At 39.5% G+C, this 8,833-nt stretch overlaps 1 long non-coding RNA gene across 2 annotated transcripts; it reads right to left on the bottom strand.

Annotated features, from left to right (window-relative positions):
- Positions 1-6,501: 6,501 nt before the first annotated feature.
- Positions 6,502-8,148, bottom strand: LOC110906080. Of its 2 annotated transcripts, none has more exons than XR_004893740.1 (3): positions 8,019-8,148; positions 7,433-7,499; positions 6,502-6,630 (listed from the first exon to the last, which is right to left on the bottom strand). It is a non-coding gene; the product is annotated as an uncharacterized LOC110906080 (long non-coding RNA). The 2 variants fall into 2 exon arrangements; XR_002573644.2 differs by having other exon boundaries at positions 6,502-6,623.
- Between the last annotated feature and the right edge of the window lie 685 nt (positions 8,149-8,833).

The following is an 8,833-nucleotide window of genomic DNA, read 5'->3' as shown; positions in this document are numbered from 1 at the left end:
CGGTGGCTTCTGGACATTTTGAGGCCTACCGTAAATCAGTAGAGCCCCACCGTAAAATTTTTCTGGCCACCGTAAATTACGGTACCACCGTAAATTACGGTGAACGCTGTACTAAACCTCCTTGTTTCGTTTGCAGTTTTGCTGATTATTTTCCATGCATCAAACAGCTTACTTTCACATAAGTCGTTAAGCGACGAAGTAAATTTCCATACCCATATTCTACCTGTGCTAATACTCGACTATTCTCATGAGGGTATGTCTACGGAATAGCTTACAGGCTTGATTCCGAGGCTTCATGTTTAGTTACTTATGCTACTTGTCATGCATTAAAATTTCTAAACTTTAACTCCTATATTAAGGGTAAAGTTTCTCAATTTGCTTACTGTGTTCGCTACACAGTTTATGCATCCTATAAAATCATGCATTATGTAATAGTATCTAGCTTCGTGCTTACTACAAGACTTGTTTGACCCGTTTGGGTGCTGAATTGCACTCTATTCAGGACATACAAGGTTTCATGCTTATCACTTGTTTTGACCCGTTCGCTTGTTTAAGACGCAAAGTCACTTTCGTGACATATTGGTCTATCTTGTTTACCTTGCTTTATATTACGACATAAAAACAATAAGAAATTTAATGTAACGAAGTAGTATCTTCGTACCTTTAGAGCACGCCCTTTCCCCGTGGATTCCCTTTGGTTTGTCCGCTTGACGATCCGGACTCTTTGCCTAGAAATTTCAGTTTACAACATGTTTAGAACTCTTTTTTTTTTACCACAATCACATCATTATGGACCATTATCAAATCTGCGTTTTTATCAACATTTTACATTTAAATCCTCACTTAGGCATTTCAACAAACACCTAACGGGTCAGATTTTCCTACAATCATTACCAAGTTCATCTCTTGTAATTTTCATCGAATTTCACTTTAATTAAACAACTTAGCACATATCTTATCATTAACATTTCAGAAATCACTTCCAAATTTCAGATTGTGCTAGAACAAGAATTTTAAATTCTGCATTTATCAAGTATCTTAGAGTTCACTACTCACCTACAATGGTGATTATGCAACCCTACAAGTATTATACAAGGTTATGTCAAGAAATCATCTAGGGTTTGATCCTAAACCTCATAACCCTTCTAATTTCAGCCATGCATCAACAATCAAGTTGAATCTCTTGTTTTTCACACTTAATCTAGAATTCAAAAAGTAGCAAAAACACCAAATTTCTACATACCTGTTGATCACTATGATTAGGTGATCGTTAATTCGTGTTTAGAACTTGATTTGAAGCAGATTTGCAGCCTTAATTTATGAATTTTGTGAAGATTCTAGGGTTTGAGGGATGGGGGTCGCCCCTTTCTTGCTCCTGATCGACCAGACACACCAAGAATGGTGTGTTTGGTGAGTTTTGTCACAATTCAGCATTTAACTTTCCTCTTTGGCAAGTTTAGCCCCTCAATTTTGTTTTATTCTTAAGTTTGTGTGTCTTAACCCTATTGTGAATTATTTCAAGACTTGAACTTAACTAGGTTAAGTTCCTAGTTTGTAAATTCTTGTTTATTAACTCTTTGAATTTTCCAATTTAAGGATTTATATTTTCAGGGTGTTACAAGTCCACCCCCCTTAAAAGGGGTTTCGTCCCCGAAACCGAATTACGTACCAAATAATGTAGGGTGGAGTCGTCGCATCTCTTCTTCGGACTCCCATGTAGTGTCTGACCCTTTTCTGTGCTCCCATTTGACTTTGACTTGGTTTATTATCTTGTTCCTCAAACTTTTCTCCTTACGATCTAAAATCGCAATTGGTTTTACTGCATAGTTGAGGCTGTTATCCACCTCGATATCATCGTAGTGGATATGAGCAGTTTCGTCGGCCAGACATTTTCGGAGATGTGACACGTGGAATGTGCTATGAATTCCACTCAACTCCTCGGGTAATTCAAGTCGATAAGCTACTTTACCAACCCGTTCAGTGATTCTAAATGGCCCAATAAATCTTGGGCTTAGTTTTCCCCTTTTTCTGAATCTAATAATACCCTTCCATGGGGAAACTTTTAGCATAACCATATCTCCAACCTGAAATTCAATTGGCCTATTTCTTTTATCTGCATATGCCTTTTGCCGGTCTTGAGCCGCTTTCAAGTGTGCCCGAACTATGTCGATTTTCGCATTTGTAGTTCGGATTATATCAGCAGGTGCTAGCCCCCGCGGACCCACTTCTCCCCAACATACCGGAGTCCGACATTTTCTGCCATATAATAGCTCATACGGGGCCATTTTAATACTTGCGTGATAACTATTGTTATATGCAAATTCAACCAAGGGCAAATGGACATCCCAACTACCTCCAAAGTCAATAATGCAAGCACGCAGCATATCTCCCAACGTTTGTATTGTTCTTTCGCTCTGCCCATCCGTTTGTGGATGGTAAGCAGTGCTAAGGAACAATTTAGTTCCTATTTGTTCTTGGAATTCACGCCAGAATTTCGAAGTAAACCGAGTATCTCTGTCTGACACAATGGATATCGGTACTCCATGCCTTGCTATGATTTCATTGGTTATACCTCCGACATTTTCTCAGATGTATAAGTCTCACGAATCGGAATAAAGTGAGCACTTTTAGTTAACCTATCCACGACTACCCATATAGCATCAAAACCACGACTTGTTTTAGGTAGTTTGGTCAATAGGTCCATCGTAATTTGCTCCCATTTCCAAACCGGGATTTCTAACGGTTGAAGTTTACCATATGGCTTTTGGTGTTCCGCCTTAACTTGTAGGCAAGTCAAACACTTTTCTACGTATTTCACGGTGTCACGCTTCATTCCGGGCCACCAATAGTTTTGCTTCAAGTCGTTATACATCTTGGTCGCTCCCGGATGAATGGAATAGCGGGATTTATGAGCTTCATCAAGTAGAAGCTTCTTAACTTCACATGTGTTAGGGACCCAGATTCTATTAAAACGAGTCTTTAGACCGTGACTGCCTATCTCAAGGTCTTTAACTTGGCCGATAATTCTTTCCTTTTTCCAGTTTTCCGCCTTTACAGCTTCATCCTGCGCTTCTCGAATTCGTTCTAGTAAGCTTGAAGTCACAACAAGTTGCATTGATCTTACCCGTATCGGGGTATAATCTGCTTTGCGACTCAGCGCATCGGCCACTACATTGGCCTTCCCAGGGTGGTAATGTATTTCACAATCGAAATCTTTGACTGTTTCCAACCACCGCCTTTGTCTCATGTTTAATTCCTTCTGGTCGAAGAAATATTTCAAGCTTTTATGGTCGGTAAAAATTGTAAATTTTGCCCCGTACAAATAATGCCTCCATATCTTTAAGGCAAACACTACTGCCGCCAATTCCAAGTCGTGAACCGGGTATTTCTTTTCATGAACCTTCAATTGCCTCGAGGCGTAGGCGATGACCTTACCTCGTTGCATCAAAACACACTCGAGCCCTAAATAGGAAGCATCCGAGTAAACTTCCATGTCGTCAGTCCCTTCCGGTAATGTCAATACCGGAGCGTGGGTCAACCTTTTTTTGAGCGTTTGGAAAGCTTCCTCTTTCTTAACGCCCCATACAAACTTTTCCTCCTTGCGAGTCAATTTGGTCAATGGCAAGGCAATTTTGGAGAAATCCTGTATGAATTTCCGATAATACCCCGCAAGCCCTAAAAAGCTTCGGATTTCTGAGGGGTTTCTTGGAGGGTTCCATTTTGACACCGCTTCCACCTTGGACGGATCCACTAGTACTCCATCGGTACTAATGATATGTCCAAGAAATTGCACCTCTCTTAGCCAGAAAGCGCACTTAGAAAATTTTGCATATAGCTTTTCTCGTCTGAGGGTGTCTAATACTTCCCGCAAATGACACACATGCTCAGCTTCATTCTTCGAATATACCAAAATGTCATTGATAAATACGATTACTGACTTATCGAGCATGGGTTTGCAAACCCGGTTCATGAGGTCCATGAAAGCCGCGGGTGCATTTGTCAATCCAAAGGGCATTACAAGGAACTCATAATGCCCGTACCGTGTACGAAAAGCCGTCTTCGGAACGTCTTCCTCCTTGACCTTCAATTGGTGATAACCAGATCAGAGATCAATTTTGGAGAACCAACCTGCTCCTTGTAATTGGTCAAATAAATCATCAATTCTTAGAAGTGGGTATCGATTCTTCACCGTGAGTTTGTTTAACTCTCGGTAATCGATGCACATGCGCATACTGCCATCCTTCTTTTTCACGAACAAGACTGGTGCGCCCCACGGAGACACACTCGGTCGGATAAACCCCTTGTCAAGAAATTCCTGAATTTGAGACATCAATTCTTGTAACTCCGACGGTGCAAGTCGGTATGGCACCTTGGCCACGGGTTTCGCGCCCGGAATCAACTCGATTCCGAACTCTACCTCCCGTTCCGGTGGTATCCCCGGTAGTTCTTCCGGAAATACATCTTCATAATCACGCACCACCGGTACATACTCAATTTTGAGGGGTTCTTTTTCCGTTTCACTTGCATATACCATATAGGCCTTGCATCCATGTTTCATGAGTTTATGGGCTTCTAGCATTGTGCATATCACCGGGTTACCTCCTTTTTCACCATATATCGTAACTTGTTTTCCACTAGGAGACGTTAGTTTTATTTCCTTTCGGAAACAAACCACTTTCGCGTGGTAACGGGATAGCCAATCCATTCCCACTATCACTTGGAATTCTCCCATCGACATCGGAATCAAATCTATTGCGTATTCCTCGTCATCAATGTTCATCGTACAATTTTCACATACATCGCAAACAATAAAGCTTTTCTTATTACCTATCTCTACTTCTAAAGGCATAGGTAATTTTGTTAGAACAAATGAAGGGTGCCGAATAAACCCATATGAAACAAAGGATTTATTCGCACCAGTATCAAATAACACACGTGCGGGAATTGAATTTACAGTGAATATACCTGAGACCACGTCAGGTTCGACCTTTGCTTCAGCAGCGGTCAATTGGAAAGATCTTGCTTTGGCTTTTGAGGCTTCACCTTTCGAGTCTTGCCCTTCTTTCTTTCCCACCAGTTTCGGGCACTCCGATCTTTTGTGACCCGTTCGGTAACAGTTGTAACAAGCGGTCACTTTCTCCGGGCATGATATAGCCATATGTCCCGTTTTTCGGCATATGGGACAAGGCTTATCTTTGAAGCGACATTCACCCTTATGATTCTTGCCACAGATTTTGCAACTTGGCGTACCGCCCTTTGTATCTGATTTCTTCGCTGTTTCATTCGTTCTTGCTTTCTTGGTAGGGCTTGGATTTACGTCTTGTGCCCTTCGTTCACCCCGTTCTATACTCTTTTTCAGCTCGATTTCCCTTTCCCGAGCGGCATTGACAATCTCGGTAAGGGTCTCGTACTTTGAAGGGGTTATGAACTCCCTATACTCTGCACTTAGCATGTTATGGTAGTAATAAACCTTTTGCTCTTCATTCGTTATTAGATCGTCACAGAACTTCATCTTGTCCATAAACATCCCCGTGATCTTGTCTATGGATTCACCTTTGTGTCTGAGTTGCATGAACTCTTCCTTGATCTTGTTTATGACCGCTTTGGGACTATGGTGTTTAAGAAACGGCGTCTTAAACTCCTCCCATGTCATGGTCTTAGCCACTTCACTTCCAATCTCCTTCTTTTTATTATCCCACCAGTCTTTTGCTTGACCTCTTAATTGACCCGTACCATAAGCTACGTAGTCATTCTCATCGCAATGAGTTCTCTCGAATACTCCCTCAATATCGCCTATCCATCGTTGACACACAATTGGATCAACCTCCCCATTATATACGGGTGGTTTACAAGCCATGAATTCCTTGTACGAACAAGGCTTTCGTCCTCCAGATTTTTCCTTTGCTAGATTCGAGTTATCCTCTAGCTTCTTGATTCTTTCTTCTACTACTAATAAAACCGTATTTTGGATTTTATCAATGAAGTTTGATAAACTGTTTTCGATCGCCTTTCCAACCTCCTCGGCAATCACTATTCTCATTTGTTCGGTGACTCTTGGCACCGCATCACCATCACCTCCGCCCGCCATCTTTAGTACTGAAATGTTTACATATATTGTTAAACATTTCATTTGTAACACATGCTTTACTTGTTTTGATTTCATCAAGTTCATAACTTGATTTAATCATTCTTGTTTCATGCAATTCTTGTATTTGAGTGAGCTTACACACCCTTTTCATGCATATTTGTTCATGATTTATTTCTATATTCTCTAATTTCTACTTAAACGATTAACTCTTACCGGATGCTTGATCAAGCTTGAACCGAACACTTATTGGCAACCTTGGGCTCTGATTACCAACTTGTAAGACCCAGTTTATATTACTAGATTTAACAACATAGAACCTTGCATTTAACGCCAAAATGACGACTTAACAAAAACTTTCAATATTTTAAACCAAAACTAAACACAACATACATGTGTAGTTCTTACGAAATCATAATCAAGATATTAACTACAATTGTTTACATAGTTTTTAGAACAAAAGATCATATGCGGAAGCGTTTGCTAGAGTGTTCGGTTCGGATAGTTATGCTTGATCATCATCCTTTTTCTTGAATACCTGAAAACTAACATTTTAAACAAGCATTAGCGTTATCATTCTTGGAAATTTACGTATTCGAATCTGGTCCAAAAATTTGTTCAAGAAAATGAATTAAAAATTTCATCAAACTGGGCTCCACCGTAACTTACGGTGACACCGTAAGTTACGGTGGCTTCTAGACATTTTGAGGCCTACCGTAAATCAGTAGAGCCCCACCGTAAAATTTTTCTGGCCACCGTAAATTACGGTACCACCGTAATTTACGGTGAACGCTGTACTAAACCTCCTTGTTTCGTTTGCAGTTTTGCTGATTATTTTCCATGCATCAAACAGCTTACTTTCACATAAGTCGTTAAGCGACGAAGTAAATTTCCATACCCATATTCTACCTGTGCTAATACTCGACTATTCTCATGAGGGTATGTCTACGGAATAGCTTACAGGCTTGATTCCGAGGCTTCATGTTTAGTTACTTATGCTACTTGTCATGCATTAAAATTTCTAAACTTTAACTCCTATATTAAGGGTAAAGTTTCTCAATTTGCTTACTGTTTTCGCTACACAGTTTACGCATCCTATAAAATCATGCATTATGTAATAGTATCTAGCTTCGTGCTTACTACAAGACTTGTTTGACCCGTTTGGGTGCTGAATTGCACTCCATTCAGGACATACAAGGTTTCATGCTTATCACTTGTTTTGACCTGTTCGCTTGTTTAAGACGCAAAGTCACTTTCGTGACATATTGGTCTATCTTGTTTACCTTGCTTTATATTACGACATAAAAACAATAAGAAATTTAATGTAACGAAGTAGTATCTTCGTACCTTTAGAGCACGCCCTTTCCCCGTGGATTCCCTTCGGTTTGTCCGCTTGACGATCCGGACTCTTTGCCTAGAAATTTCAGTTTACAACATGTTTAGAACTCTTTTTTTTTTTTTTACCACAGTCACATCATTATGGACCATTATCAAATCTGCGTTTTTATCAACATTTTACATTTAAATCCTCACTTAGGCATTTCAACAAACACCTAACGGGTCAGATTTTCCTACAATCATTACCAAGTTCATATCTTGTAATTTTCATCGAATTTCACTTTAATTAAACAACTTAGCACATATCTTATCATTAACATTTCAGAAATCACTTCCAAATTTCAGATTGTGCTAGATCAAGAATTTTAAATTCTGCATTTATCAAGTTTCTTAGAGTTCACTACTCACCTACAATGGTGATTATGCAACCCTACAAGTATTATACAAGGTTATGTCAAGAAATCATCTAGGGTTTGATCCTAAACCTCATAACCCTTCTAATTTCAGCCATGCATCAACAATCAAGTTGAATCTCTTGTTTTTCACACTTAATCTAGAATTCAAAAAGTAGCAAAAACACCAAATTTCTACATACCTGTTGATCACTATGATTAGGTGATCGTTAATTCGTGTTTAGAACTTGATTTGAAGCAGATTTGCAGCCTTAATTTATGAATTTTGTGAAGATTCTAGGGTTTGAGGGATGGGGGTCGCCCCTTTCTTGCTCCTGATCGACCAGACACACCAAGAATGGTGTGTTTGGTGAGTTTTGTCACAATTCAGCATTTAACTTTCCTCTTTGGCAAGTTTAGCCCCTCAATTTTGTTTTATTCTTAAGTTTGTGTGTCTTAACCCTATTGTGAATTATTTCAAGACTTGAACTTAACTAGGTTAAGTTCCTAGTTTGTAAATTCTTGTTTATTAACTCTTTGAATTTTCCAATTTAAGGATTTATATTTTCGGGGTGTTACACTTTTTTCTTTCTATTACGCACAAACACTCAACACTTGTAATTGTTGTACCACTTAGCATTGATCTGAGTCATATCCTGCACTGTATCCTGGTTATTCAAGCAATAAGAAGAACAAGGCAGCCGACGATTGTCAGCTCCCGAGGTTTTATGTCGGAGATCTAGATTGATGAAGGGCTTTCCTCGTATATCTCGTGTCATCCCCTTTACTTTTTGCTCATAGTTTGATCGTAGATACAGCTCAATATCCTGAGCCGTATCCTGAAAACTGTTTTTAACAAACGACTTAATCAGCATATTTTCAACACATTTTTTAGCACACTACCTCACTTAACTAATTTGATCACTAAATTGCTTCGGTAATTTTTGACCAAAACAATTTGCCGCCCACCGTGGGGCAAGTGGTGCTATTTTTTCTAAAAACTTTTGCAAGATCACTA

The sequence above is a fragment of the Helianthus annuus genome, chromosome 5 (assembly GCF_002127325.2).
Source record: "Helianthus annuus cultivar XRQ/B chromosome 5, HanXRQr2.0-SUNRISE, whole genome shotgun sequence".
NCBI lineage: Eukaryota > Viridiplantae > Streptophyta > Magnoliopsida > Asterales > Asteraceae > Helianthus > Helianthus annuus.
This window is presented reverse-complemented; position numbering and strand designations above follow the sequence as displayed.